The sequence below is a fragment of the Staurois parvus genome, unplaced genomic scaffold, assembly GCF_062004578.1.
Source record: "Staurois parvus isolate SC_StPar_1 unplaced genomic scaffold, SC_StPar_1.0 ptg000662l, whole genome shotgun sequence".
Taxonomy (NCBI): Eukaryota; Metazoa; Chordata; class Amphibia; order Anura; family Ranidae; genus Staurois; species Staurois parvus.
This window is the reverse complement of record NW_028318458.1, coordinates 959,802-985,300: the sequence shown is the minus strand read 5'-3', so window position 1 is coordinate 985,300 and position 25,499 is coordinate 959,802. Positions and strand designations below refer to the sequence as shown.

The 25,499-nt window shown below is 45.7% G+C and overlaps 21 non-coding genes across 21 annotated transcripts; 14 read left to right on the top strand and 7 right to left on the bottom strand.

The window, feature by feature from the left end:
* Window positions 1-837: 837 nt before the first annotated feature.
* TRNAM-CAU (transfer RNA methionine (anticodon CAU)) lies at window positions 838-910 on the top strand. Its single transcript has one exon. It is a non-coding gene; the product is annotated as a tRNA-Met (tRNA).
* Window positions 911-2,604: 1,694 nt separating this feature from the next.
* Window positions 2,605-2,677, top strand: TRNAM-CAU (transfer RNA methionine (anticodon CAU)). Its single transcript has one exon. It is a non-coding gene; the product is annotated as a tRNA-Met (tRNA).
* A 1,503-nt stretch (window positions 2,678-4,180) lies between these two features.
* Window positions 4,181-4,252, bottom strand: TRNAE-UUC (transfer RNA glutamic acid (anticodon UUC)). The gene has a single exon. It is a non-coding gene; the product is annotated as a tRNA-Glu (tRNA).
* A 119-nt stretch (window positions 4,253-4,371) lies between these two features.
* On the top strand, window positions 4,372-4,444 carry TRNAM-CAU (transfer RNA methionine (anticodon CAU)). Its single transcript has one exon. It is a non-coding gene; the product is annotated as a tRNA-Met (tRNA).
* A 1,503-nt stretch (window positions 4,445-5,947) lies between these two features.
* Window positions 5,948-6,019, bottom strand: TRNAE-UUC (transfer RNA glutamic acid (anticodon UUC)). Its single transcript has one exon. It is a non-coding gene; the product is annotated as a tRNA-Glu (tRNA).
* Window positions 6,020-6,138: 119 nt separating this feature from the next.
* On the top strand, window positions 6,139-6,211 carry TRNAM-CAU (transfer RNA methionine (anticodon CAU)). The gene has a single exon. It is a non-coding gene; the product is annotated as a tRNA-Met (tRNA).
* Window positions 6,212-7,905: 1,694 nt separating this feature from the next.
* TRNAM-CAU (transfer RNA methionine (anticodon CAU)) lies at window positions 7,906-7,978 on the top strand. Its single transcript has one exon. It is a non-coding gene; the product is annotated as a tRNA-Met (tRNA).
* A 1,505-nt stretch (window positions 7,979-9,483) lies between these two features.
* Window positions 9,484-9,555, bottom strand: TRNAE-UUC (transfer RNA glutamic acid (anticodon UUC)). The gene has a single exon. It is a non-coding gene; the product is annotated as a tRNA-Glu (tRNA).
* Window positions 9,556-9,674: 119 nt separating this feature from the next.
* Window positions 9,675-9,747, top strand: TRNAM-CAU (transfer RNA methionine (anticodon CAU)). Its single transcript has one exon. It is a non-coding gene; the product is annotated as a tRNA-Met (tRNA).
* A 1,505-nt stretch (window positions 9,748-11,252) lies between these two features.
* On the bottom strand, window positions 11,253-11,324 carry TRNAE-UUC (transfer RNA glutamic acid (anticodon UUC)). The gene has a single exon. It is a non-coding gene; the product is annotated as a tRNA-Glu (tRNA).
* Window positions 11,325-11,443: 119 nt separating this feature from the next.
* TRNAM-CAU (transfer RNA methionine (anticodon CAU)) lies at window positions 11,444-11,516 on the top strand. The gene has a single exon. It is a non-coding gene; the product is annotated as a tRNA-Met (tRNA).
* A 1,695-nt stretch (window positions 11,517-13,211) lies between these two features.
* TRNAM-CAU (transfer RNA methionine (anticodon CAU)) lies at window positions 13,212-13,284 on the top strand. The gene has a single exon. It is a non-coding gene; the product is annotated as a tRNA-Met (tRNA).
* Window positions 13,285-14,787: 1,503 nt separating this feature from the next.
* Window positions 14,788-14,859, bottom strand: TRNAE-UUC (transfer RNA glutamic acid (anticodon UUC)). The gene has a single exon. It is a non-coding gene; the product is annotated as a tRNA-Glu (tRNA).
* Window positions 14,860-14,978: 119 nt separating this feature from the next.
* Window positions 14,979-15,051, top strand: TRNAM-CAU (transfer RNA methionine (anticodon CAU)). The gene has a single exon. It is a non-coding gene; the product is annotated as a tRNA-Met (tRNA).
* A 1,696-nt stretch (window positions 15,052-16,747) lies between these two features.
* On the top strand, window positions 16,748-16,820 carry TRNAM-CAU (transfer RNA methionine (anticodon CAU)). Its single transcript has one exon. It is a non-coding gene; the product is annotated as a tRNA-Met (tRNA).
* Window positions 16,821-18,514: 1,694 nt separating this feature from the next.
* On the top strand, window positions 18,515-18,587 carry TRNAM-CAU (transfer RNA methionine (anticodon CAU)). The gene has a single exon. It is a non-coding gene; the product is annotated as a tRNA-Met (tRNA).
* Window positions 18,588-20,281: 1,694 nt separating this feature from the next.
* On the top strand, window positions 20,282-20,354 carry TRNAM-CAU (transfer RNA methionine (anticodon CAU)). Its single transcript has one exon. It is a non-coding gene; the product is annotated as a tRNA-Met (tRNA).
* A 1,503-nt stretch (window positions 20,355-21,857) lies between these two features.
* On the bottom strand, window positions 21,858-21,929 carry TRNAE-UUC (transfer RNA glutamic acid (anticodon UUC)). The gene has a single exon. It is a non-coding gene; the product is annotated as a tRNA-Glu (tRNA).
* Window positions 21,930-22,048: 119 nt separating this feature from the next.
* Window positions 22,049-22,121, top strand: TRNAM-CAU (transfer RNA methionine (anticodon CAU)). The gene has a single exon. It is a non-coding gene; the product is annotated as a tRNA-Met (tRNA).
* Window positions 22,122-23,624: 1,503 nt separating this feature from the next.
* On the bottom strand, window positions 23,625-23,696 carry TRNAE-UUC (transfer RNA glutamic acid (anticodon UUC)). Its single transcript has one exon. It is a non-coding gene; the product is annotated as a tRNA-Glu (tRNA).
* Window positions 23,697-23,815: 119 nt separating this feature from the next.
* On the top strand, window positions 23,816-23,888 carry TRNAM-CAU (transfer RNA methionine (anticodon CAU)). The gene has a single exon. It is a non-coding gene; the product is annotated as a tRNA-Met (tRNA).
* The last annotated feature ends 1,611 nt before the right edge of the window (window positions 23,889-25,499 follow it).

Here is a 25,499-nt window from a genome sequence, read left to right as displayed (position 1 = left end):
AAAGAGTTTTTGGTTTTTTTTTTTCAAAAAAAGAGTGAAAGATCTTTCTGGTCCTTCTCAGTTTCACCCTTTTCTCTTGGCACATGAAAAGCCGAGGCTCTTTGGCTTTGCCTTTAGTTCATGGTTTGCTCTCAGCGTATGATAACCACTGTGGATGTTGTTTCTTTGTAAGAATGTGCAATGATTTGTTTCTGTTTTATCTGCGGCACCAAAACTGGGTCCACCAGTCCTGCCATAGTGTAGGCCTTTGTTTTGTTTTGTTTTCCTTCCATGAAGGCAAGGTGGGGACGGAATATTCTTAATGTCGCCTGGGGTTTTCTTCGTTGATTTCATTGGGTTTTTATGACCGGTCAGTGATGACTGTGAGTGTTTGCAAGTTTTTAGTGTTCGCATGTCTTTCGACTCTTTGATAAATTGTCCTCAAAATGAGCGTAGAGAGAGGGAGGCAAAGCAGCAAGACTCGCTGGACTATGCGGGCAGATTTGTAAAGCAGTTGGAAGTAAAGCACTAGGGGTTGTTGAAGCAGAGCATGTATGTTGCGTTGCTTGGTACTTTGCCAACAAGGGAATGATTTGAGGTTGCAAGGGGAAAAGAGTTTGGCAGGTTTAAGCAGCAGGAGCAAGCGTTTCACTAAGATGTCTCGCATTTCCCATACCGGGAGTCGAACCCGGGCCGCCTGGGCGAAAACCAGGAATCCTAAGTGCTAGACCATATGGTAAAACTGCCAAGGCTGCTGTGGGAGAAATAGAGAAAACCAAAGCGAGAAGAAAACTAGCACCGCCATGGTCTTCCAAGCGTGGTGGGCAGGTGGGACAAGTGCCCATCTTCCAGCATGCAGCCTCGTTAGCGCAGTAGGTAGCGCGTCAGTCTCATAATCTGAAGGTCGTGAGTTCGATCCTCACACGGGGCACTCTTCTCTAGGCTTTTTCTGCCACTTGGAGTCCTTAATGGCTGAAAGCCGCTACTCTGCATCTTTCAAGCTTTGCAAGAAGCCATATCCAGGGAAAAGTCATCAGCAGCTCAAGCTTTCAAAGCTCCTTTGCCCTCCACCATTTTCCTCAGGAGCCGAAATCGCCAACTCTGCATCTAACAGAGCTTGCAACATACACTGTCTACTCACCCTGGAAAAAAACACATGCATTTTCCACACATCCACCATGTCACGGGCTTCACTCCCTTTCATCACACAGAAAGAAAACAGAACAGAGGATCCAAAAGGGCTTTTACAAAGGTGGGAAAAATGGGAAAAGTCCCCACCTTGTTGTCCTCCCTGATTTCAAAACGCTTTCTTTGCCTTTGAATAGCACGGGTACTTTAACTTCCCCCTTTCGCCGCTTTTCCTCACTGCATGATTACCGGTGGGAAATGATTTGTGCATGGATTTGGCTTCCTTGGAAAGAAGCCCAAAAGAAATAGCATTCCCTCCTATCTTTACCCGCAAACGTTGGACTCCCAGCCTTGACGTGGATTAGGCCCTTTTTAGCAACTGTGGGAAACTGGAGAAGGACCGCTTCTGAAATGGGCATTGAGTGTTTTTGCTTCACTTTGCTATGTTTCAAAGGCTCTTTAATAGTGCCTCTCAGCATCTTATAGAAGGAGTGGCGAAAAGCGGAAGAAAAGCAGCAACCTCTTTGAAATGAAAGGCCAGATTTCCAAAAGCAATTTCATATCAAGCCCAATAAGGCTTGTTGAAAGCAAGCACATGTGCCCCATTGCTCAGCACTTGGACAAGACAGGGAATGAAATTGAAGAGACAGAGAGGAATGTAAAGAGTTTTTGGTTTTTTTTTTTCAAAAAAAGAGTGAAAGATCTTTCTGGGCCTTCTCAGTTTCACCCTTTTCTCTTGGCACATGAAAAGCCGAGGCTCTTTGGCTTTGCCTTTAGTTCATGGTTTGCTCTCAGCGTATGATAACCACTGTGGATGTTGTTTCTTTGTAAGAATGTGCAATGATTTGTTTCTGTTTTATCTGCGGCACCAAAACTGGGTCCACCAGTCCTGCCATAGTGTAGGCCTTTGTTTTGTTTTGTTTTCCTTCCATGAAGGCAAGGTGGGGACGGAATATTCTTAATGTCGCCTGGGGTTTTCTTCGTTGATTTCATTGGGTTTTTATGACCGGTCAGTGATGACTGTGAGTGTTTGCAAGTTTTTAGTGTTCGCATGTCTTTCGACTCTTTGATAAATTGTACTCAAAATGAGCGTAGAGAGAGGGAGGCAAAGCAGCAAGACCCGCTGGACTATGCGGGCAGATTTGTAAAGCAGTTGGAAGTAAAGCACTAGGGGTTGTTGAAGCAGAGCATGTATGTTGCGTTGCTTGGTACTTTGCCAACAAGGGAATGATTTGAGGTTGCAAGGGGAAAAGAGTTTGACAGGTTTAAGCAGCAGGAACAAGCGTGTCACTAAAATGTCTAGCATTTCCCATACTGGGAGTCGAACCCGGGCCGCCTGGGTGAAAACCAGGAATCCTAAGCGCTAGACCATATGGGAAAACTGCCAAGGCTGCTGTGGGAGAAATAGAGAAAACCAAAGCGAGAAGAAAACTAGCACCGCCATGGTCTTCCAAGCGTGGTGGGCAGGTGGGACAAGTGCCCATCTTCCAGCACGCAGCCTCGTTAGCGCAGTAGGTAGCGCGTCAGTCTCATAATCTGAAGGTCGTGAGTTCGATCCTCACACGGGGCACTCTTCGCTAGGCTTTTTCTGCCACTTGGAGTCCTTAATGGCTGAAAGCCGCTACTCTGCATCTTTCAAGCTTTGCAAGAAGCCATATCCAGGGAAAAGTCATCAGCAGCTCAAGCTTTCAAAGCTCCTTTGCCCTCCACCATTTTCCTCAGGAGCCGAAATCGCCAACTCTGCATCTAACAGAGCTTGCAACATACACTGTCTACTCACCCTGGAAAAAAACACATGCATTTTCCACACATCCACCATGTCACGGGCTTCACTCCCTTTTATCACACAGAAAGAAAACAGAACAGAGGATCCAAAAGGGCTTTTACAAAGGTGGGAAAAATGGGAAAAGTCCCCACCTTGTTGTCCTCCCTGATTTCAAAACGCTTTCTTTGCCTTTGAATAGCACGGGTACTTTAACTTCCCCCTTTCGCCGCTTTTCCTCACTGCATGATTACCGGTGGGAAATGATTTGTGCATGGATTTAACTTCCTTGAAAAGAAGCCCAAAAGAAATAGCATTCCCTCCTATCTTTACCCGCAAACGTTGGACTCCCAGCCTTGACGTGGATTAGGCCCTTTTTAGCAACTGTGGGAAACTGGAGAAGGACCGCTTCTGAAATGGGCATTGAGTGTTTTTGCTTCACTTTGCTATGTTTCAAAGGCTTTTTAATAGTGTCTCTCAGCATCTTATAGAAGGAGTGGCGAAAAGCGGAAGAAAAGCAGCAACCTCTATGAAATGAAAGGCCAGATTTCCAAAAGCAATTTCATATCAAGCCCAATAAGGCTTGTTGAAAGCAAGCACATGTGCCCCATTGCTCAGCACTTGGACAAGACAGGGAATGAAATTGAAGAGACAGAGAGGAATGTAGAGAGTTTTTGGTTTTTTTTTTTCAAAAAAAGAGTGAAAGATCTTTCTGGTCCTTCTCAGTTTCACCCTTTTCTCTTGGCACATGAAAAGCCGAGGCTCTTTGGCTTTGCCTTTAGTTCATGGTTTGCTCTCAGCGTATGATAACCACTGTGGATGTTGTTTCTTTGTAAGAATGTGCAATGATTTGTTTCTGTTTTATCTGCGGCACCAAAACTGGGTCCACCAGTCCTGCCATAGTGTAGGCCTTTGTTTTGTTTTGTTTTCCTTCCATGAAGGCAAGGTGGGGACGGAATATTCTTAATGTCGCCTGGGGTTTTCTTCATTGATTTCATTGGGTTTTTATGACCGGTCAGTGATGACTGTGAGTGTTTGCAAGTTTTTAGTCTTCGCATGTCTTTCGACTCTTTGATAAATTGTCCTCAAAATGAGCGTAGAGAGAGGGAGGCAAACCAGCAAGACTCGCTGGACTATGCGGGCAGATTTGTAAAGCAGTTGGAAGTAAAGCACTAGGGGTTGTTGAAGCAGAGCATGTATGTTGCGTTGCTTGGTACTTTGCCAACAAGGGAATGATTTCAGGTTGCAAGGGGAAAAGAGTTTGGCAGGTTTAAGCAGCAGGAGCAAGCGTGTCACTAAAATGTCTCGCATTTCCCATACCGGGAGTCGAACCCGGGCCGCCTGCGTGAAAACCAGGAATCCTAACCGCTAGACCATATGGGAAAACTGCCAAGGCTGCTGTGGGAGAAATAGAGAAAACCAAAGCGAGAAGAAAACTAGCACCGCCATGGTCTTCCAAGCGTGGTGGGCAGGTGGGACAAGTGCCCATTTTCCAGCACGCAGCCTCGTTAGCGCAGTAGGTAGCGCGTCAGTCTCATAATCTGAAGGTCGTGAGTTCGATCCTCACACGGGGCACTCTTCTCTAGGCTTTTTCTGCCACTTGGAGTCCTTAATGGCTGAAAGCCGCTACTCTGCATCTTTCAAGCTTTGCAAGAAGCCATATCCAGGGAAAAGTCATCAGCAGCTCAAGCTTTCAAAGCTCCTTTGCCCTCCACCATTTTCCTCAGGAGCCGAAATCGCCAACTCTGCATCTAACAGAGCTTGCAACATACACTGTCTACTCACCCTGGAAAAAAACACATGCATTTTCCACACATCCACCATGTCACGGGCTTCACTCCCTTTCATCACACAGAAAGAAAACAGAACAGAGGATCCAAAAGGGCTTTTACAAAGGTGGGAAAAATGGGAAAAGTCCCCACCTTGTTGTCCTCCCTGATTTCAAAACGCTTTCTTTGCCTTTGAATAGCACGGGTACTTTAACTTCCCCCTTTCGCCGCTTTTCCTCACTGCATGATTACCGGTGGGAAATGATTTGTGCATGGATTTGGTTTCCTTGGAAAGAAGCCCAAAAGAAATAGCATTCCCTCCTATCTTTACCCGCAAACGTTGGACTCCCAGCCTTGACGTGGATTAGGCCCTTTTTAGCAACTGTGGGAAACTGGAGAAGGACCGCTTCTGAAATGGGCATTGAGTGTTTTTGCTTCACTTTGCTATGTTTCAAAGGCTTTTTAATAGTGTCTCTCAGCATCTTATAGAAGGAGTGGCGAAAAGCGGAAGAAAAGCAGCAACCTCTTTGAAATGAAAGGCCAGATTTCCAAAAGCAATTTCATATCAAGCCCAATAAGGATTGTTGAAAGCAAGCACATGTGCCCCATTGCTCAGCACTTGGACAAGACAGGGAATGAAATTGAAGAGACAGAGAGGAATGTAAAGAGTTTTTGGTTTTTTTTTTTCAAAAAAAGAGTGAAAGATCTTTCTGGTCCTTCTCAGTTTCACCCTTTTCTCTTGGCACATGAAAAGCCGAGGCTCTTTGGCTTTGCCTTTAGTTCATGGTTTGCTCTCAGCGTATGATAACCACTGTGGATGTTGTTTCTTTGTAAGAATGTGCAATGATTTGTTTCTGTTTTATCTGCGGCACCAAAACTGGGTCCACCAGTCCTGCCATAGTGTAGGCCTTTGTTTTGTTTTGTTTTCCTTCCATGAAGGCAAGGTGGGGACGGAATATTCTTAATGTCGCCTGGGGTTTTCTTCGTTGATTTCATTGGGTTTTTATGACCGGTCAGTGATGACTGTGAGTGTTTGCAAGTTTTTAGTCTTCGCATGTCTTTCGACTCTTTGATAAATTGTCCTCAAAATGAGCGTAGAGAGAGGGAGGCAAAGCAGCAAGACCCGCTGGACTATGCGGGCAGATTTGTAAAGCAGTTGGAAGTAAAGCACTAGGGGTTGTTGAAGCAGAGCATGTATGTTGCGTTGCTTGGTACTTTGCCAACAAGGGAATGATTTGAGGTTGCAAGGGGAAAAGAGTTTGGCAGGTTTAAGCAGCAGGAGCAAGCGTGTCACTAAAATGTCTTGCATTTCCCATACCGGGAGTCGAACCCGGGCCGCCTGGGTGAAAACCAGGAATCCTAACCGCTAGACCATATGGGAAAACTGCCAAGGCTGCTGTGGGAGAAATAGAGAAAACCAAAGCGAGAAGAAAACTAGCACCGCCATGGTCTTCCAAGCGTGGTGGGCAGGGGGGACAAGTGCCCATCTTCCAGCACGCAGCCTCGTTAGCGCAGTAGGTAGCGCGTCAGTCTCATAATCTGAAGGTCGTGAGTTTGATCCTCACACGGGGCACTCTTCTCTAGGCTTTTTCTGCCACTTGGAGTTCTTAATGGCTGAAAGCCGCTACTCTGCATCTTTCAAGCTTTGCAAGAAGCCATATCCAGGGAAAAGTCATCAGCAGCTCAAGCTTTCAAAGCTCCTATGCCCTCCACCATTTTCCTCAGGAGCCGAAATCGCCAACTCTGCATCTAACAGAGCTTGCAACATACACTGTCTACTCACCCTGGAAAAAAACACATGCATTTTCCACACATCCACCATGTCACGGGCTTCACTCCCTTTCATCACACAGAAAGAAAACAGAACAGAGGATTCAAAAGGGCTTTTACAAAGGTGGGAAAAATGGGAAAAGTCCCCACCTTGTTGTCCTCCCTGATTTCAAAACGCTTTCTTTGCCTTTGAACAGCACGGGTACTTTAACTTCCCCCTTTCGCCGCTTTTCCTCACTGCATGATTACCGGTGGGAAATGATTTGTGCATGGATTTGGCTTCCTTGGAAAGAAGCCCAAAAGAAATAGCATTCCCTCCTATCTTTACCCGCAAACGTTGGACTCCCAGCCTTGACGTGGATTAGGCCCTTTTTAGCAACTGTGGGAAACTGGAGAAGGACCGCTTCTGAAATGGGCATTGAGTGTTTTTGCTTCACTTTGCTATGTTTCAAAGGCTTTTTAATAGTGTCTCTCAGCATCTTATAGAAGGAGTGGCGAAAAGCGGAAGAAAAGCAGCAACCTCTTTGAAATGAAAGGCCAGATTTCCAAAAGCAATTTCATATCAAGCCCAATAAGGCTTGTTGAAAGCAAGCACATGTGCCCCATTGCTCAGCACTTGGACAAGACAGGGAATGAAATTGAAGAGACAGAGAGGAATGTAAAGAGTTTTTGGTTTTTTTTTTTCAAAAAAAGAGTGAAAGATCTTTCTGGTCCTTCTCAGTTTCACCCTTTTCTCTTGGCACATGAAAAGCCGAGGCTCTTTGGCTTTGCCTTTAGTTCATGGTTTGCTCTCAGCGTATGATAACCACTGTGGATGTTGTTTCTTTGTAAGAATGTGCAATGATTTGTTTCTGTTTTATCTGCGGCACCAAAACTGGGTCCACCAGTCCTGCCATAGTGTAGGCCTTTGTTTTGTTTTGTTTTCCTTCCATGAAGGCAAGGTGGGGACGGAATATTCTTAATGTCGCCTGGGGTTTTCTTCGTTGATTTCATTGGGTTTTTATGACCGGTCAGTGATGACTGTGAGTGTTTGCAAGTTTTTAGTCTTCGCATGTCTTTCGACTCTTTGATAAATTGTCCTCAAAATGAGCGTAGAGAGAGGGAGGCAAAGCAGCAAGACCCGCTGGACTATGCGGGCAGATTTGTAAAGCAGTTGGAAGTAAAGCACTAGGGGTTGTTGAAGCAGAGCATGTATGTTGCGTTGCTTGGTACTTTGCCAACAAGGGAATGATTTGAGGTTGCAAGGGGAAAAGAGTTTGGCAGGTTTAAGTAGCAGGAGCAAGCGTGTCACTAAAATGTCTTGCATTTACCATACCGGGAGTCGAACCCGGGCCGCCTGGGTGAAAACCAGGAATCCTAAGCGCTAGACCATATGGGAAAACTGCCAAGGCTGCTGTGGGAGAAATAGAGAAAACCAAAGCGAGAAGAAAACTAGCACCGCCATGGTCTTCCAAGCGTGGTGGGCAGGGGGGACAAGTGCCCATCTTCCAGCACGCTGCCTCGTTAGCACAGTAGGTAGCGCGTCAGTCTCATAATCTGAAGGTCGTGAGTTCGATCCTCACACGAGGCACTCTTCTCTAGGCTTTTTCTGCCACTTGGAGTCCTTAATGGCTGAAAGCCGCTACTCTGCATCTTTCAAGCTTTGCAAGAAGCCATATCCAGGGAAAAGTCATCAGCAGCTCAAGCTTTCAAAGCTCCTTTGCCCTCCACCATTTTCCTCAGGAGCCGAAATCGCCAACTCTGCATCTAACAGAACTTGCAACATACACTGTCTACTCACCCTGGAAAAAAACACATGCATTTTCCACACATCCACCATGTCACGGGCTTCACTCCCTTTCATCACACAGAAAGAAAACAGAACAGAGGATCCAAAAGGGCTTTTACAAAGGTGGGAAAAATGGGAAAAGTCCCCACCTTGTTGTCCTCCCTGATTTCAAAACGCTTTCTTTGCCTTTGAATAGCACGGGTACTTTAACTTCCCCCTTTCGCCGCTTTTCCTCACTGCATGATTACCGGTGGGAAATGATTTGTGCATGGATTTGGCTTCCTTGGAAAAAAGCCCAAAAGAAATAGCATTCCCTCCTATCTTTACCCGCAAACGTTGGACTCCCAGCCTTGACGTGGATTAGGCCCTTTTTAGCAACTGTGGGAAACTGGAGAAGGACCGCTTCTGAAATGGGCATTGAGTGTTTTTGCTTCACTTTGCTATGTTTCAAAGGCTTTTTAATAGTGTCTCTCAGCATCTTATAGAAGGAGTGGCGAAAAGCGGAAGAAAAGCAGCAACCTCTTTGAAATGAAAGGCCAGATTTCCAAAAGCAATTTCATATCAAGCCCAATAAGGCTTGTTGAAAGCAAGCACATGTGCCCCATTGCTCAGCACTTGGACAAGACAGGGAATGAAATTGAAGAGACAGAGAGGAATGTAAAGAGTTTTTGGTTTATTTTTTTTTCAAAAAAAGAGTGAAAGATCTTTCTGGTCCTTCTCAGTTTCACCCTTTTCTCTTGGCACATGAAAAGCCGAGGCTCTTTGGCTTTGCCTTTAGTTCATGGTTTGCTCTCAGCGTATGATAACCACTGTGGATGTTGTTTCTTTGTAAGAATGTGCAATGATTTGTTTCTGTTTTATCTGCGGCACCAAAACTGGGTCCACCAGTCCTGCCATAGTGTAGGCCTTTGTTTTGTTTTGTTTTCCTTCCATGAAGGCAAGGTGGGGACGGAATATTCTTAATGTCGCCTGGGGTTTTCTTCGTTGATTTCATTGGGTTTTTATGACCGGTCAGTGATGACTGTGAGTGTTTGCAAGTTTTTAGTGTTCGCATGTCTTTCGACTCTTTGATAAATTGTCCTCAAAATGAGCGTAGAGAGAGGGAGGCAAAGCAGCAAGACCCGCTGGACTATGTGGGCAGATTTGTAAAGCAGTTGGAAGTAAAGCACTAGGGGTTGTTGAAGCAGAGCATGTATGTTGCGTTGCTTGGTACTTTGCCAACAAGGGAATGATTTGAGGTTGCAAGGGGAAAAGAGTTTGGCAGGTTTAAGTAGCAGGAGCAAGCGTGTCACTAAAATGTCTTGCATTTCCCATACCGGGAGTCGAACCCGGGCCGCCTGGGTGAAAACCAGGAATCCTAAGCGCTAGACCATATGGGAAAACTGCCAAGGCTGTTGTGGGAGAAATAGAGAAAACCAAAGCGAGAAGAAAACTAGCACTGCCATGGTCTTCCAAGCGTGGTGGGCAGGGGGGACAAGTGCCCATCTTCCAGCACGCTGCCTCGTTAGCACAGTAGGTAGCGCGTCAGTCTCATAATCTGAAGGTCGTGAGTTCGATCCTCACACGAGGCACTCTTCTCTAGGCTTTTTCTGCCACTTGGAGTCCTTAATGGCTGAAAGCCGCTACTCTGCATCTTTCAAGCTTTGCAAGAAGCCATATCCAGGGAAAAGTCATCAGCAGCTCAAGCTTTCAAAGCTCCTTTGCCCTCCACCATTTTCCTCAGGAGCCGAAATCGCCAACTCTGCATCTAACAGAGCTTGCAACATACACTGTCTACTCACCCTGGAAAAAAACACATGCATTTTCCACACATCCACCATGTCACGGGCTTCACTCCCTTTCATCACACAGAAAGAAAACAGAACAGAGGATCCAAAAGGGCTTTTACAAAGGTGGGAAAAATGGGAAAAGTCCCCACCTTGTTGTCCTCCCTGATTTCAAAACGCTTTCTTTGCCTTTGAATAGCACGGGTACTTTAACTTCCCCCTTTCGCCGCTTTTCCTCACTGCATGATTACCGGTGGGAAATGATTTGTGCATGGATTTGGCTTCCTTGGAAAAAAGCCCAAAAGAAATAGCATTCCCTCCTATCTTTACCCGCAAACGTTGGACTCCCAGCCTTGACGTGGATTAGGCCCTTTTTAGCAACTGTGGGAAACTGGAGAAGGACCGCTTCTGAAATGGGCATTGAGTGTTTTTGCTTCACTTTGCTATGTTTCAAAGGCTTTTTAATAGTGTCTCTCAGCATCTTATAGAAGGAGTGGCGAAAAGCGGAAGAAAAGCAGCAACCTCTTTGAAATGAAAGGCCAGATTTCCAAAAGCAATTTCATATCAAGCCCAATAAGGCTTGTTGAAAGCAAGCACATGTGCCCCATTGCTCAGCACTTGGACAAGACAGGGAATGAAATTGAAGAGACAGAGAGGAATGTAAAGAGTTTTTGGTTTATTTTTTTTTCAAAAAAAGAGTGAAAGATCTTTCTGGTCCTTCTCAGTTTCACCCTTTTCTCTTGGCACATGAAAAGCCGAGGCTCTTTGGCTTTGCCTTTAGTTCATGGTTTGCTCTCAGCGTATGATAACCACTGTGGATGTTGTTTCTTTGTAAGAATGTGCAATGATTTGTTTCTGTTTTATCTGCGGCACCAAAACTGGGTCCACCAGTCCTGCCATAGTGTAGGCCTTTGTTTTGTTTTGTTTTCCTTCCATGAAGGCAAGGTGGGGACGGAATATTCTTAATGTCGCCTGGGGTTTTCTTCGTTGATTTCATTGGGTTTTTATGACCGGTCAGTGATGACTGTGAGTGTTTGCAAGTTTTTAGTGTTCGCATGTCTTTCGACTCTTTGATAAATTGTCCTCAAAATGAGCGTAGAGAGAGGGAGGCAAAGCAGCAAGACTCGCTGGACTATGCGGGCAGATTTGTAAAGCAGTTGGAAGTAAAGCACTAGGGGTTGTTGAAGCAGAGCATGTATGTTGCGTTGCTTGGTACTTTGCCAACAAGGGAATGATTTGAGGTTGCAAGGGGAAAAGAGTTTGGCAGGTTTAAGCAGCAGGAGCAAGCGTTTCACTAAGATGTCTCGCATTTCCCATACCGGGAGTCGAACCCGGGCCGCCTGGGTGAAAACCAGGAATCCTAAGCGCTAGACCATATGGGAAAACTGCCAAGGCTGCTGTGGGAGAAATAGAGAAAACCAAAGCGAGAAGAAAACTAGCACCGCCATGGTCTTCCAAGCGTGGTGGGCAGGTGGGACAAGTGCCCATCTTCCAGCACGCAGCCTCGTTAGCGCAGTAGGTAGCACGTCAGTCTCATAATCTGAAGGTCGTGAGTTCGATCCTCACACGGGGCACTCTTCTCTAGGCTTTTTCTGCCACTTGGAGTCCTTAATGGCTGAAAGCCGCTACTCTGCATCTTTCAAGCTTTGCAAGAAGCCATATCCAGGGAAAAGTCATCAGCAGCTCAAGCTTTCAAAGCTCCTATGCCCTCCACCATTTTCCTCAGGAGCCGAAATCGCCAACTCTGCATCTAACAGAGCTTGCAACATACACTGTCTACTCACCCTGGAAAAAAACACATGCATTTTCCACACATCCACCATGTCACGGGCTTCACTCCCTTTCATCACACAGAAAGAAAACAGAACAGAGGATTCAAAAGGGCTTTTACAAAGGTGGGAAAAATGGGAAAAGTCCCCACCTTGTTGTCCTCCCTGATTTCAAAACGCTTTCTTTGCCTTTGAACAGCACGGGTACTTTAACTTCCCCCTTTCGCCGCTTTTCCTCACTGCATGATTACCGGTGGGAAATGATTTGTGCATGGATTTGGCTTCCTTGGAAAGAAGCCCAAAAGAAATAGCATTCCCTCCTATCTTTACCCGCAAACGTTGGACTCCCAGCCTTGACGTGGATTAGGCCCTTTTTAGCAACTCTGGGAAACTGGAGAAGGACCGCTTCTGAAATGGGCATTGAGTGTTTTTGCTTCACTTTGCTATGTTTCAAAGGCTTTTTAATAGTGTCTCTCAGCATCTTATAGAAGGAGTGGCGAAAAGCGGAAGAAAAGCAGCAACCTCTTTGAAATGAAAGGCCAGATTTCCAAAAGCAATTTCATATCAAGCCCAATAAGGATTGTTGAAAGCAAGCACATGTGCCCCATTGCTCAGCACTTGGACAAGACAGGGAATGAAATTGAAGAGACAGAGAGGAATGTAAAGAGTTTTTGGTTTTTTTTTTTTCAAAAAAAGAGTGAAAGATCTTTCTGGTCCTTCTCAGTTTCACCCTTTTCTCTTGGCACATGAAAAGCCGAGGCTCTTTGGCTTTGCCTTTAGTTCATGGTTTGCTCTCAGCGTATGATAACCACTGTGGATGTTGTTTCTTTGTAAGAATGTGCAATGATTTGTTTCTGTTTTATCTGCGGCACCAAAACTGGGTCCATCAGTCCTGCCATAGTGTAGGCCTTTGTTTTGTTTTGTTTTCCTTCCATGAAGGCAAGGTGGGGACGGAATATTCTTAATGTCGCCTGGGGTTTTCTTCGTTGATTTCATTGGGTTTTTATGACCGGTCAGTGATGACTGTGAGTGTTTGCAAGTTTTTAGTCTTCGCATGTCTTTCGACTCTTTGATAAATTGTCCTCAAAATGAGCGTAGAGAGAGGGAGGCAAAGCAGCAAGACCCGCTGGACTATGCGGGCAGATTTGTAAAGCAATTGGAAGTAAAGCACTAGGGGTTGTTGAAGCAGAGCATGTATGTTGCGTTGCTTGGTACTTTGCCAACAAGGGAATGATTTGAGGTTGCAAGGGGAAAAGAGTTTGGCAGGTTTAAGCAGCAGGAGCAAGCGTGTCACTAAAATGTCTTGCATTTACCATACCGGGAGTCGAACCCGGGCCGCCTGGGTGAAAACCAGGAATCCTAAGCGCTAGACCATATGGGAAAACTGCCAAGGCTGCTGTGGGAGAAATAGAGAAAACCAAAGCGAGAAGAAAACTAGCACCGCCATGGTCTTCCAAGCGTGGTGGGCAGGGGGGACAAGTGCCCATCTTCCAGCACGCAGCCTCGTTAGCGCAGTAGGTAGCGCGTCAGTCTCATAATCTGAAGGTCGTGAGTTTGATCCTCACACGGGGCACTCTTCTCTAGGCTTTTTCTGCCACTTGGAGTTCTTAATGGCTGAAAGCCGCTACTCTGCATCTTTCAAGCTTTGCAAGAAGCCATATCCAGGGAAAAGTCATCAGCAGCTCAAGCTTTCAAAGCTCCTATGCCCTCCACCATTTTCCTCAGGAGCCGAAATCGCCAACTCTGCATCTAACAGAGCTTGCAACATACACTGTCTACTCACCCTGGAAAAAAACACATGCATTTTCCACACATCCACCATGTCACGGGCTTCACTCCCTTTCATCACACAGAAAGAAAACAGAACAGAGGATTCAAAAGGGCTTTTACAAAGGTGGGAAAAATGGGAAAAGTCCCCACCTTGTTGTCCTCCCTGATTTCAAAACGCTTTCTTTGCCTTTGAACAGCACGGGTACTTTAACTTCCCCCTTTCGCCGCTTTTCCTCACTGCATGATTACTGGTGGGAAATGATTTGTGCATGGATTTGGCTTCCTTGGAAAGAAGCCCAAAAGAAATAGCATTCCCTCCTATCTTTACCCGCAAACGTTGGACTCCCAGCCTTGACGTGGATTAGGCCCTTTTTAGCAACTGTGGGAAACTGGAGAAGGACCGCTTCTGAAATGGGCATTGAGTGTTTTTGCTTCACTTTGCTATGTTTCAAAGGCTTTTTAATAGTGTCTCTCAGCATCTTATAGAAGGAGTGGCGAAAAGCGGAAGAAAAGCAGCAACCTCTTTGAAATGAAAGGCCAGATTTCCAAAAGCAATTTCATATCAAGCCCAATAAGGCTTGTTGAAAGCAAGCACATGTGCCCCATTGCTCAGCACTTGGACAAGACAGGGAATGAAATTGAAGAGACAGAGAGGAATGTAAAGAGTTTTTGGTTTTTTTTTTTCAAAAAAAGAGTGAAAGATCTTTCTGGTCCTTCTCAGTTTCACCCTTTTCTCTTGGCACATGAAAAGCCGAGGCTCTTTGGCTTTGCCTTTAGTTCATGGTTTGCTCTCAGCGTATGATAACCACTGTGGATGTTGTTTCTTTGTAAGAATGTGCAATGATTTGTTTCTGTTTTATCTGCGGCACCAAAACTGGGTCCACCAGTCCTGCCATAGTGTAGGCCTTTGTTTTGTTTTGTTTTCCTTCCATGAAGGCAAGGTGGGGACGGAATATTCTTAATGTCGCCTGGGGTTTTCTTCGTTGATTTCATTGGGTTTTTATGACCGGTCAGTGATGACTGTGAGTGTTTGCAAGTTTTTAGTCTTCGCATGTCTTTCGACTCTTTGATAAATTGTCCTCAAAATGAGCGTAGAGAGAGGGAGGCAAAGCAGCAAGACCCGCTGGACTATGCGGGCAGATTTGTAAAGCAGTTGGAAGTAAAGCACTAGGGGTTGTTGAAGCAGAGCATGTATGTTGCGTTGCTTGGTACTTTGCCAACAAGGGAATGATTTGAGGTTGCAAGGGGAAAAGAGTTTGGCAGGTTTAAGAAGCAGGAGCAAGCGTGTCACTAAAATGTCTTGCATTTCCCATACCGGGAGTCGAACCCGGGCCGCCTGGGTGAAAACCAGGAATCCTAAGCGCTAGACCATATGGGAAAACTGCCAAGGCTGCTGTGGGAGAAATAGAGAAAACCAAAGCGAGAAGAAAACTAGCACCGCCATAGTCTTCCAAGCGTGGTGGGCAGGGGGGACAAGTGCCCATCTTCCAGCACGCTGCCTCGTTAGCGCAGTAGGTAGCGCGTCAGTCTCATAATCTGAAGGTCGTGAGTTCGATCCTCACACGAGGCACTCTTCTCTAGGCTTTTTCTGCCACTTGGAGTCCTTAATGGCTGAAAGCCGCTACTCTGCATCTTTCAAGCTTTGCAAGAAGCCATATCCAGGGAAAAGTCATCAGCAGCTCAAGCTTTCAAAGCTCCTTTGCCCTCCACCATTTTCCTCAGGAGCCGAAATCGCCAACTCTGCATCTAACAGAGCTTGCAACATACACTGTCTACTCACCCTGGAAAAAAACACATGCATTTTCCACACATCCACCATGTCACGGGCTTCACTCCCTTTCATCACACAGAAAGAAAACAGAACAGAGGATCCAAAAGGGCTTTTACAAAGGTGGGAAAAATGGGAAAAGTCCCCATCTTGTTGTCCTCCCTGATTTCAAAACGCTTTCTTTGCCTTTGAATAGCACGGGTACTTTAACTTCCCCCTTTCGCCGCTTTTCCTCACTGCATGATTACCGGTGGGAAATGATTTGTGCATGGATTTGGCTTCCTTGGAAAAAAGCCCAAAAGAAATAGCATTCCCTCCTATCTTTACCCGCAAACGTTGGACTCCCAGCCTTGACGTGGATTAGGCCCTTTTTAGCAACTGTGGGAAACTGGAGAAGGACCGCTTCTGAAATGGGCATTGAGTGTTTTTGCTTCACTTTGCTATGTTTCAAAGGCTTTTTAATAGTGTCTCTCAGCATCTTATAGAAGGAGTGGCGAAAAGCGGAAGAAAAGCAGCAACCTCTTTGAAATGAAAGGCCAGATTTCCAAAAGCAATTTCATATCAAGCCCAATAAGGCTTGTTGAAAGCAAGCACATGTGCCCCATTGCTCAGCACTTGGACAAGACAGGGAATGAAATTGAAGAGACAGAGAGGAATGTAAAGAGTTTTTGGTTTATTTTTTTTTCAAAAAAAGAGTGAAAGATCTTTCTGGTCCTTCTCAGTTTCACCCTTTTCTCTTGGCACATGAAAAGCCGAGGCTCTTTGGCTTTGCCTTTAGTTCATGGTTTGCTCTCAGCGTATGATAACCACTGTGGATGTTGTTTCTTTGTAAGAATGTGCAATGATTTGTTTCTGTTTTATCTGCGGCACCAAAACTGGGTCCACCAGTCCTGCCATAGTGTAGGCCTTTGTTTTGTTTTGTTTTCCTTCCATGAAGGCAAGGTGGGGACGGAATATTCTTAATGTCGCCTGGGGTTTTCTTTGTTGATTTCATTGGGTTTTTATGACCGGTCAGTGATGACTGTGAGTGTTTGCAAGTTTTTAGTCTTCGCATGTCTTTCGACTCTTTGATAAATTGTCCTCAAAATGAGCGTAGAGAGAGGGAGGCAAAGCAGCAAGACCCGCTGGACTATGCGGGCAGATTTGTAAAGCAATTGAAAGTAAAGCACTAGGGGTTGTTGAAGCAGAGCATGTATGTTGCGTTGCTTGGTACTTTGCCAACAAGGGAATGATTTGAGGTTGCAAGGGGAAAAGAGTTTGGCAGGTTTAAGCAGCAGGAGCAAGCGTGTCACTAAAATGTCTTGCATTTCCCATACCGGGAGTCGAACCCGGGCCGCCTGGGTAAAAACCAGGAATCCTAAGCGCTAGACCATATGGGAAAACTGCCAAGGCTGCTGTGGGAGAAATAGAGAAAACCAAAGCGAGAAGAAAACTAGCACCGCCATGGTCTTCCAAGCGTGGTGGGCAGGGGGGACAAGTGCCCATCTTCCAGCACGCAGCCTCGTTAGCGCAGTAGGTAGCGCGTCAGTCTCATAATCTGAAGGTCGTGAGTTTGATCCTCACACGGGGCACTCTTCTCTAGGCTTTTTCTGCCACTTGGAGTTCTTAATGGCTGAAAGCCGCTACTCTGCATCTTTCAAGCTTTGCAAGAAGCCATATCCAGGGAAAAGTCATCAGCAGCTCAAGCTTTCAAAGCTCCTATGCCCTCCACCATTTTCCTCAGGAGCCGAAATCGCCAACTCTGCATCTAACAGAGCTTGCAACATACACTGTCTACTCACCCTGGAAAAAAACACATGCATTTTCCACACATCCACCATGTCACGGGCTTCACTCCCTTTCATCACACAGAAAGAAAACAGAACAGAGGATTCAAAAGGGCTTTTACAAAGGTGGGAAAAATGGGAAAAGTCCCCACCTTGTTGTCCTCCCTGATTTCAAAACGCTTTCTTTGCCTTTGAACAGCACGGGTACTTTAACTTCCCCCTTTCGCCGCTTTTCCTCACTGCATGATTACCGGTGGGAAATGATTTGTGCATGGATTTGGCTTCCTTGGAAAGAAGCCCAAAAGAAATAGCATTCCCTCCTATCTTTACCCGCAAACGTTGGACTCCCAGCCTTGACGTGGATTAGGCCCTTTTTAGCAACTGTGGGAAACTGGAGAAGGACCGCTTCTGAAATGGGCATTGAGTGTTTTTGCTTCACTTTGCTATGTTTCAAAGGCTTTTTAATAGTGTCTCTCAGCATCTTATAGAAGGAGTGGCGAAAAGCGGAAGAAAAGCAGCAACCTCTTTGAAATGAAAGGCCAGATTTCCAAAAGCAATTTCATATCAAGCCCAATAAGGCTTGTTGAAAGCAAGCACATGTGCCCCATTGCTCAGCACTTGGACAAGACAGGGAATGAAATTGAAGAGACAGAGAGGAATGTAAAGAGTTTTTGGTTTTTTTTTTTCAAAAAAAGAGTGAAAGATCTTTCTGGTCCTTCTCAGTTTCACCCTTTTCTCTTGGCACATGAAAAGCCGAGGCTCTTTGGCTTTGCCTTTAGTTCATGGTTTGCTCTCAGCGTATGATAACCACTGTGGATGTTGTTTCTTTGTAAGAATGTGCAATGATTTGTTTCTGTTTTATCTGCGGCACCAAAACTGGGTCCACCAGTCCTGCCATAGTGTAGGCCTTTGTTTTGTTTTGTTTTCCTTCCATGAAGGCAAGGTGGGGACGGAATATTCTTAATGTCGCCTGGGGTTTTCTTCGTTGATTTCATTGGGTTTTTATGACCGGTCAGTGATGACTGTGAGTGTTTGCAAGTTTTTAGTGTTCGCATGTCTTTCGACTCTTTGATAAATTGTCCTCAAAATGAGCGTAGAGAGAGGGAGGCAAAGCAGCAAGACTCGCTGGACTATGCGGGCAGATTTGTAAAGCAGTTGGAAGTAAAGCACTAGGGGTTGTTGAAGCAGAGCATGTATGTTGCGTTGCTTGGTACTTTGCCAACAAGGGAATGATTTGAGGTTGCAAGGGGAAAAGAGTTTGGCAGGTTTAAGCAGCAGGAGCAAGCGTTTCACTAAGATGTCTCGCATTTCCCATACCGGGAGTCGAACCCGGGCCGCCTGGGCGAAAACCAGGAATCCTAAGTGCTAGACCATATGGTAAAACTGCCAAGGCTGCTGTGGGAGAAATAGAGAAAACCAAAGCGAGAAGAAAACTAGCACCGCCATGGTCTTCCAAGCGTGGTGGGCAGGTGGGACAAGTGCCCATCTTCCAGCATGCAGCCTCGTTAGCGCAGTAGGTAGCGCGTCAGTCTCATAATCTGAAGGTCGTGAGTTCGATCCTCACACGGGGCACTCTTCTCTAGGCTTTTTCTGCCACTTGGAGTCCTTAATGGCTGAAAGCCGCTACTCTGCATCTTTCAAGCTTTGCAAGAAGCCATATCCAGGGAAAAGTCATCAGCAGCTCAAGCTTTCAAAGCTCCTTTGCCCTCCACCATTTTCCTCAGGAGCCGAAATCGCCAACTCTGCATCTAACAGAGCTTGCAACATACACTGTCTACTCACCCTGGAAAAAAACACATGCATTTTCCACACATCCACCATGTCACGGGCTTCACTCCCTTTCATCACACAGAAAGAAAACAGAACAGAGGATCCAAAAGGGCTTTTACAAAGGTGGGAAAAATGGGAAAAGTCCCCACCTTGTTGTCCTCCCTGATTTCAAAACGCTTTCTTTGCCTTTGAATAGCACGGGTACTTTAACTTCCCCCTTTCGCCGCTTTTCCTCACTGCATGATTACCGGTGGGAAATGATTTGTGCATGGATTTGGCTTCCTTGGAAAGAAGCCCAAAAGAAATAGCATTCCCTCCTATCTTTACCCGCAAACGTTGGACTCCCAGCCTTGACGTGGATTAGGCCCTTTTTAGCAACTGTGGGAAACTGGAGAAGGACCGCTTCTGAAATGGGCATTGAGTGTTTTTGCTTCACTTTGCTATGTTTCAAAGGCTCTTTAATAGTGCCTCTCAGCATCTTATAGAAGGAGTGGCGAAAAGCGGAAGAAAAGCAGCAACCTCTTTGAAATGAAAGGCCAGATTTCCAAAAGCAATTTCATATCAAGCCCAATAAGGCTTGTTGAAAGCAAGCACATGTGCCCCATTGCTCAGCACTTGGACAAGACAGGGAATGAAATTGAAGAGACAGAGAGGAATGTAAAGAGTTTTTGGTTTTTTTTTTTCAAAAAAAGAGTGAAAGATCTTTCTGGGCCTTCTCAGTTTCACCCTTTTCTCTTGGCACATGAAAAGCCGAGGCTCTTTGGCTTTGCCTTTAGTTCATGGTTTGCTCTCAGCGTATGATAACCACTGTGGATGTTGTTTCTTTGTAAGAATGTGCAATGATTTGTTTCTGTTTTATCTGCGGCACCAAAACTGGGTCCACCAGTCCTGCCATAGTGTAGGCCTTTGTTTTGTTTTGTTTTCCTTCCATGAAGGCAAGGTGGGGACGGAATATTCTTAATGTCGCCTGGGGTTTTCTTCGTTGATTTCATTGGGTTTTTATGACCGGTCAGTGATGACTGTGAGTGTTTGCAAGTTTTTAGTGTTCGCATGTCTTTCGACTCTTTGATAAATTGTACTCAAAATGAGCGTAGAGAGAGGGAGGCAAAGCAGCAAGACCCGCTGGACTATGCGGGCAGATTTGTAAAGCAGTTGGAAGTAAAGCACTAGGGGTTGTTGAAGCAGAGCATGTATGTTGCGTTGCTTGGTACTTTGCCAACAAGGGAATGATTTGAGGTTGCAAGGGGAAAAGAGTTTGACAGGTTTAAGCAGCAGGAACAAGCGTGTCACTAAAATGTCTAGCATTTCCCATACTGGGAGTCGAACCCGGGCCGCCTGGGTGAAAACCAGGAATCCTAAGCGCTAGACCATATGGGAAAACTGCCAAGGCTGCTGTGGGAGAAATAGAGAAAACCAAAGCGAGAAGAAAACTAGCACCGCCATGGTCTTCCAAGCGTGGTGGGCAGGTGGGACAAGTGCCCATCTTCCAGCACGCAGCCTCGTTAGCGCAGTAGGTAGCGCGTCAGTCTCATAATCTGAAGGTCGTGAGTTCGATCCTCACACGGGGCACTCTTCGCTAGGCTTTTTCTGCCACTTGGAGTCCTTAATGGCTGAAAGCCGCTACTCTGCATCTTTCAAGCTTTGCAAGAAGCCATATCCAGGGAAAAGTCATCAGCAGCTCAAGCTTTCAAAGCTCCTTTGCCCTCCACCATTTTCCTCAGGAGCCGAAATCGCCAACTCTGCATCTAACAGAGCTTGCAACATACACTGTCTACTCACCCTGGAAAAAAACACATGCATTTTCCACACATCCACCATGTCACGGGCTTCACTCCCTTTTATCACACAGAAAGAAAACAGAACAGAGGATCCAAAAGGGCTTTTACAAAGGTGGGAAAAATGGGAAAAGTCCCCACCTTGTTGTCCTCCCTGATTTCAAAACGCTTTCTTTGCCTTTGAATAGCACGGGTACTTTAACTTCCCCCTTTCGCCGCTTTTCCTCACTGCATGATTACCGGTGGGAAATGATTTGTGCATGGATTTAACTTCCTTGAAAAGAAGCCCAAAAGAAATAGCATTCCCTCCTATCTTTACCCGCAAACGTTGGACTCCCAGCCTTGACGTGGATTAGGCCCTTTTTAGCAACTGTGGGAAACTGGAGAAGGACCGCTTCTGAAATGGGCATTGAGTGTTTTTGCTTCACTTTGCTATGTTTCAAAGGCTTTTTAATAGTGTCTCTCAGCATCTTATAGAAGGAGTGGCGAAAAGCGGAAGAAAAGCAGCAACCTCTATGAAATGAAAGGCCAGATTTCCAAAAGCAATTTCATATCAAGCCCAATAAGGCTTGTTGAAAGCAAGCACATGTGCCCCATTGCTCAGCACTTGGACAAGACAGGGAATGAAATTGAAGAGACAGAGAGGAATGTAGAGAGTTTTTGGTTTTTTTTTTTCAAAAAAAGAGTGAAAGATCTTTCTGGTCCTTCTCAGTTTCACCCTTTTCTCTTGGCACATGAAAAGCCGAGGCTCTTTGGCTTTGCCTTTAGTTCATGGTTTGCTCTCAGCGTATGATAACCACTGTGGATGTTGTTTCTTTGTAAGAATGTGCAATGATTTGTTTCTGTTTTATCTGCGGCACCAAAACTGGGTCCACCAGTCCTGCCATAGTGTAGGCCTTTGTTTTGTTTTGTTTTCCTTCCATGAAGGCAAGGTGGGGACGGAATATTCTTAATGTCGCCTGGGGTTTTCTTCATTGATTTCATTGGGTTTTTATGACCGGTCAGTGATGACTGTGAGTGTTTGCAAGTTTTTAGTCTTCGCATGTCTTTCGACTCTTTGATAAATTGTCCTCAAAATGAGCGTAGAGAGAGGGAGGCAAACCAGCAAGACTCGCTGGACTATGCGGGCAGATTTGTAAAGCAGTTGGAAGTAAAGCACTAGGGGTTGTTGAAGCAGAGCATGTATGTTGCGTTGCTTGGTACTTTGCCAACAAGGGAATGATTTGAGGTTGCAAGGGGAAAAGAGTTTGGCAGGTTTAAGCAGCAGGAGCAAGCGTGTCACTAAAATGTCTCGCATTTCCCATACCGGGAGTCGAACCCGGGCCGCCTGCGTGAAAACCAGGAATCCTAACCGCTAGACCATATGGGAAAACTGCCAAGGCTGCTGTGGGAGAAATAGAGAAAACCAAAGCGAGAAGAAAACTAGCACCGCCATGGTCTTCCAAGCGTGGTGGGCAGGTGGGACAAGTGCCCATTTTCCAGCACGCAGCCTCGTTAGCGCAGTAGGTAGCGCGTCAGTCTCATAATCTGAAGGTCGTGAGTTCGATCCTCACACGGGGCACTCTTCTCTAGGCTTTTTCTGCCACTTGGAGTCCTTAATGGCTGAAAGCCGCTACTCTGCATCTTTCAAGCTTTGCAAGAAGCCATATCCAGGGAAAAGTCATCAGCAGCTCAAGCTTTCAAAGCTCCTTTGCCCTCCACCATTTTCCTCAGGAGCCGAAATCGCCAACTCTGCATCTAACAGAGCTTGCAACATACACTGTCTACTCACCCTGGAAAAAAACACATGCATTTTCCACACATCCACCATGTCACGGGCTTCACTCCCTTTCATCACACAGAAAGAAAACAGAACAGAGGATCCAAAAGGGCTTTTACAAAGGTGGGAAAAATGGGAAAAGTCCCCACCTTGTTGTCCTCCCTGATTTCAAAACGCTTTCTTTGCCTTTGAATAGCACGGGTACTTTAACTTCCCCCTTTCGCCGCTTTTCCTCACTGCATGATTACCGGTGGGAAATGATTTGTGCATGGATTTGGTTTCCTTGGAAAGAAGCCCAAAAGAAATAGCATTCCCTCCTATCTTTACCCGCAAACGTTGGACTCCCAGCCTTGACGTGGATTAGGCCCTTTTTAGCAACTGTGGGAAACTGGAGAAGGACCGCTTCTGAAATGGGCATTGAGTGTTTTTGCTTCACTTTGCTATGTTTCAAAGGCTTTTTAATAGTGTCTCTCAGCATCTTATAGAAGGAGTGGCGAAAAGCGGAAGAAAAGCAGCAACCTCTTTGAAATGAAAGGCCAGATTTCCAAAAGCAATTTCATATCAAGCCCAATAAGGATTGTTGAAAGCAAGCACATGTGCCCCATTGCTCAGCACTTGGACAAGACAGGGAATGAAATTGAAGAGACAGAGAGGAATGTAAAGAGTTTTTGGTTTTTTTTTTTCAAAAAAAGAGTGAAAGATCTTTCTGGTCCTTCTCAGTTTCACCCTTTTCTCTTGGCACATGAAAAGCCGAGGCTCTTTGGCTTTGCCTTTAGTTCATGGTTTGCTCTCAGCGTATGATAACCACTGTGGATGTTGTTTCTTTGTAAGAATGTGCAATGATTTGTTTCTGTTTTATCTGCGGCACCAAAACTGGGTCCACCAGTCCTGCCATAGTGTAGGCCTTTGTTTTGTTTTGTTTTCCTTCCATGAAGGCAAGGTGGGGACGGAATATTCTTAATGTCGCCTGGGGTTTTCTTCGTTGATTTCATTGGGTTTTTATGACCGGTCAGTGATGACTGTGAGTGTTTGCAAGTTTTTAGTCTTCGCATGTCTTTCGACTCTTTGATAAATTGTCCTCAAAATGAGCGTAGAGAGAGGGAGGCAAAGCAGCAAGACCCGCTGGACTATGCGGGCAGATTTGTAAAGCAGTTGGAAGTAAAGCACTAGGGGTTGTTGAAGCAGAGCATGTATGTTGCGTTGCTTGGTACTTTGCCAACAAGGGAATGATTTGAGGTTGCAAGGGGAAAAGAGTTTGGCAGGTTTAAGCAGCAGGAGCAAGCGTGTCACTAAAATGTCTTGCATTTCCCATACCGGGAGTCGAACCCGGGCCGCCTGGGTGAAAACCAGGAATCCTAACCGCTAGACCATATGGGAAAACTGCCAAGGCTGCTGTGGGAGAAATAGAGAAAACCAAAGCGAGAAGAAAACTAGCACCGCCATGGTCTTCCAAGCGTGGTGGGCAGGGGGGACAAGTGCCCATCTTCCAGCACGCAGCCTCGTTAGCGCAGTAGGTAGCGCGTCAGTCTCATAATCTGAAGGTCGTGAGTTTGATCCTCACACGGGGCACTCTTCTCTAGGCTTTTTCTGCCACTTGGAGTTCTTAATGGCTGAAAGCCGCTACTCTGCATCTTTCAAGCTTTGCAAGAAGCCATATCCAGGGAAAAGTCATCAGCAGCTCAAGCTTTCAAAGCTCCTATGCCCTCCACCATTTTCCTCAGGAGCCGAAATCGCCAACTCTGCATCTAACAGAGCTTGCAACATACACTGTCTACTCACCCTGGAAAAAAACACATGCATTTTCCACACATCCACCATGTCACGGGCTTCACTCCCTTTCATCACACAGAAAGAAAACAGAACAGAGGATTCAAAAGGGCTTTTACAAAGGTGGGAAAAATGGGAAAAGTCCCCACCTTGTTGTCCTCCCTGATTTCAAAACGCTTTCTTTGCCTTTGAACAGCACGGGTACTTTAACTTCCCCCTTTCGCCGCTTTTCCTCACTGCATGATTACCGGTGGGAAATGATTTGTGCATGGATTTGGCTTCCTTGGAAAGAAGCCCAAAAGAAATAGCATTCCCTCCTATCTTTACCCGCAAACGTTGGACTCCCAGCCTTGACGTGGATTAGGCCCTTTTTAGCAACTGTGGGAAACTGGAGAAGGACCGCTTCTGAAATGGGCATTGAGTGTTTTTGCTTCACTTTGCTATGTTTCAAAGGCTTTTTAATAGTGTCTCTCAGCATCTTATAGAAGGAGTGGCGAAAAGCGGAAGAAAAGCAGCAACCTCTTTGAAATGAAAGGCCAGATTTCCAAAAGCAATTTCATATCAAGCCCAATAAGGCTTGTTGAAAGCAAGCACATGTGCCCCATTGCTCAGCACTTGGACAAGACAGGGAATGAAATTGAAGAGACAGAGAGGAATGTAAAGAGTTTTTGGTTTTTTTTTTTCAAAAAAAGAGTGAAAGATCTTTCTGGTCCTTCTCAGTTTCACCCTTTTCTCTTGGCACATGAAAAGCCGAGGCTCTTTGGCTTTGCCTTTAGTTCATGGTTTGCTCTCAGCGTATGATAACCACTGTGGATGTTGTTTCTTTGTAAGAATGTGCAATGATTTGTTTCTGTTTTATCTGCGGCACCAAAACTGGGTCCACCAGTCCTGCCATAGTGTAGGCCTTTGTTTTGTTTTGTTTTCCTTCCATGAAGGCAAGGTGGGGACGGAATATTCTTAATGTCGCCTGGGGTTTTCTTCGTTGATTTCATTGGGTTTTTATGACCGGTCAGTGATGACTGTGAGTGTTTGCAAGTTTTTAGTCTTCGCATGTCTTTCGACTCTTTGATAAATTGTCCTCAAAATGAGCGTAGAGAGAGGGAGGCAAAGCAGCAAGACCCGCTGGACTATGCGGGCAGATTTGTAAAGCAGTTGGAAGTAAAGCACTAGGGGTTGTTGAAGCAGAGCATGTATGTTGCGTTGCTTGGTACTTTGCCAACAAGGGAATGATTTGAGGTTGCAAGGGGAAAAGAGTTTGGCAGGTTTAAGTAGCAGGAGCAAGCGTGTCACTAAAATGTCTTGCATTTACCATACCGGGAGTCGAACCCGGGCCGCCTGGGTGAAAACCAGGAATCCTAAGCGCTAGACCATATGGGAAAACTGCCAAGGCTGCTGTGGGAGAAATAGAGAAAA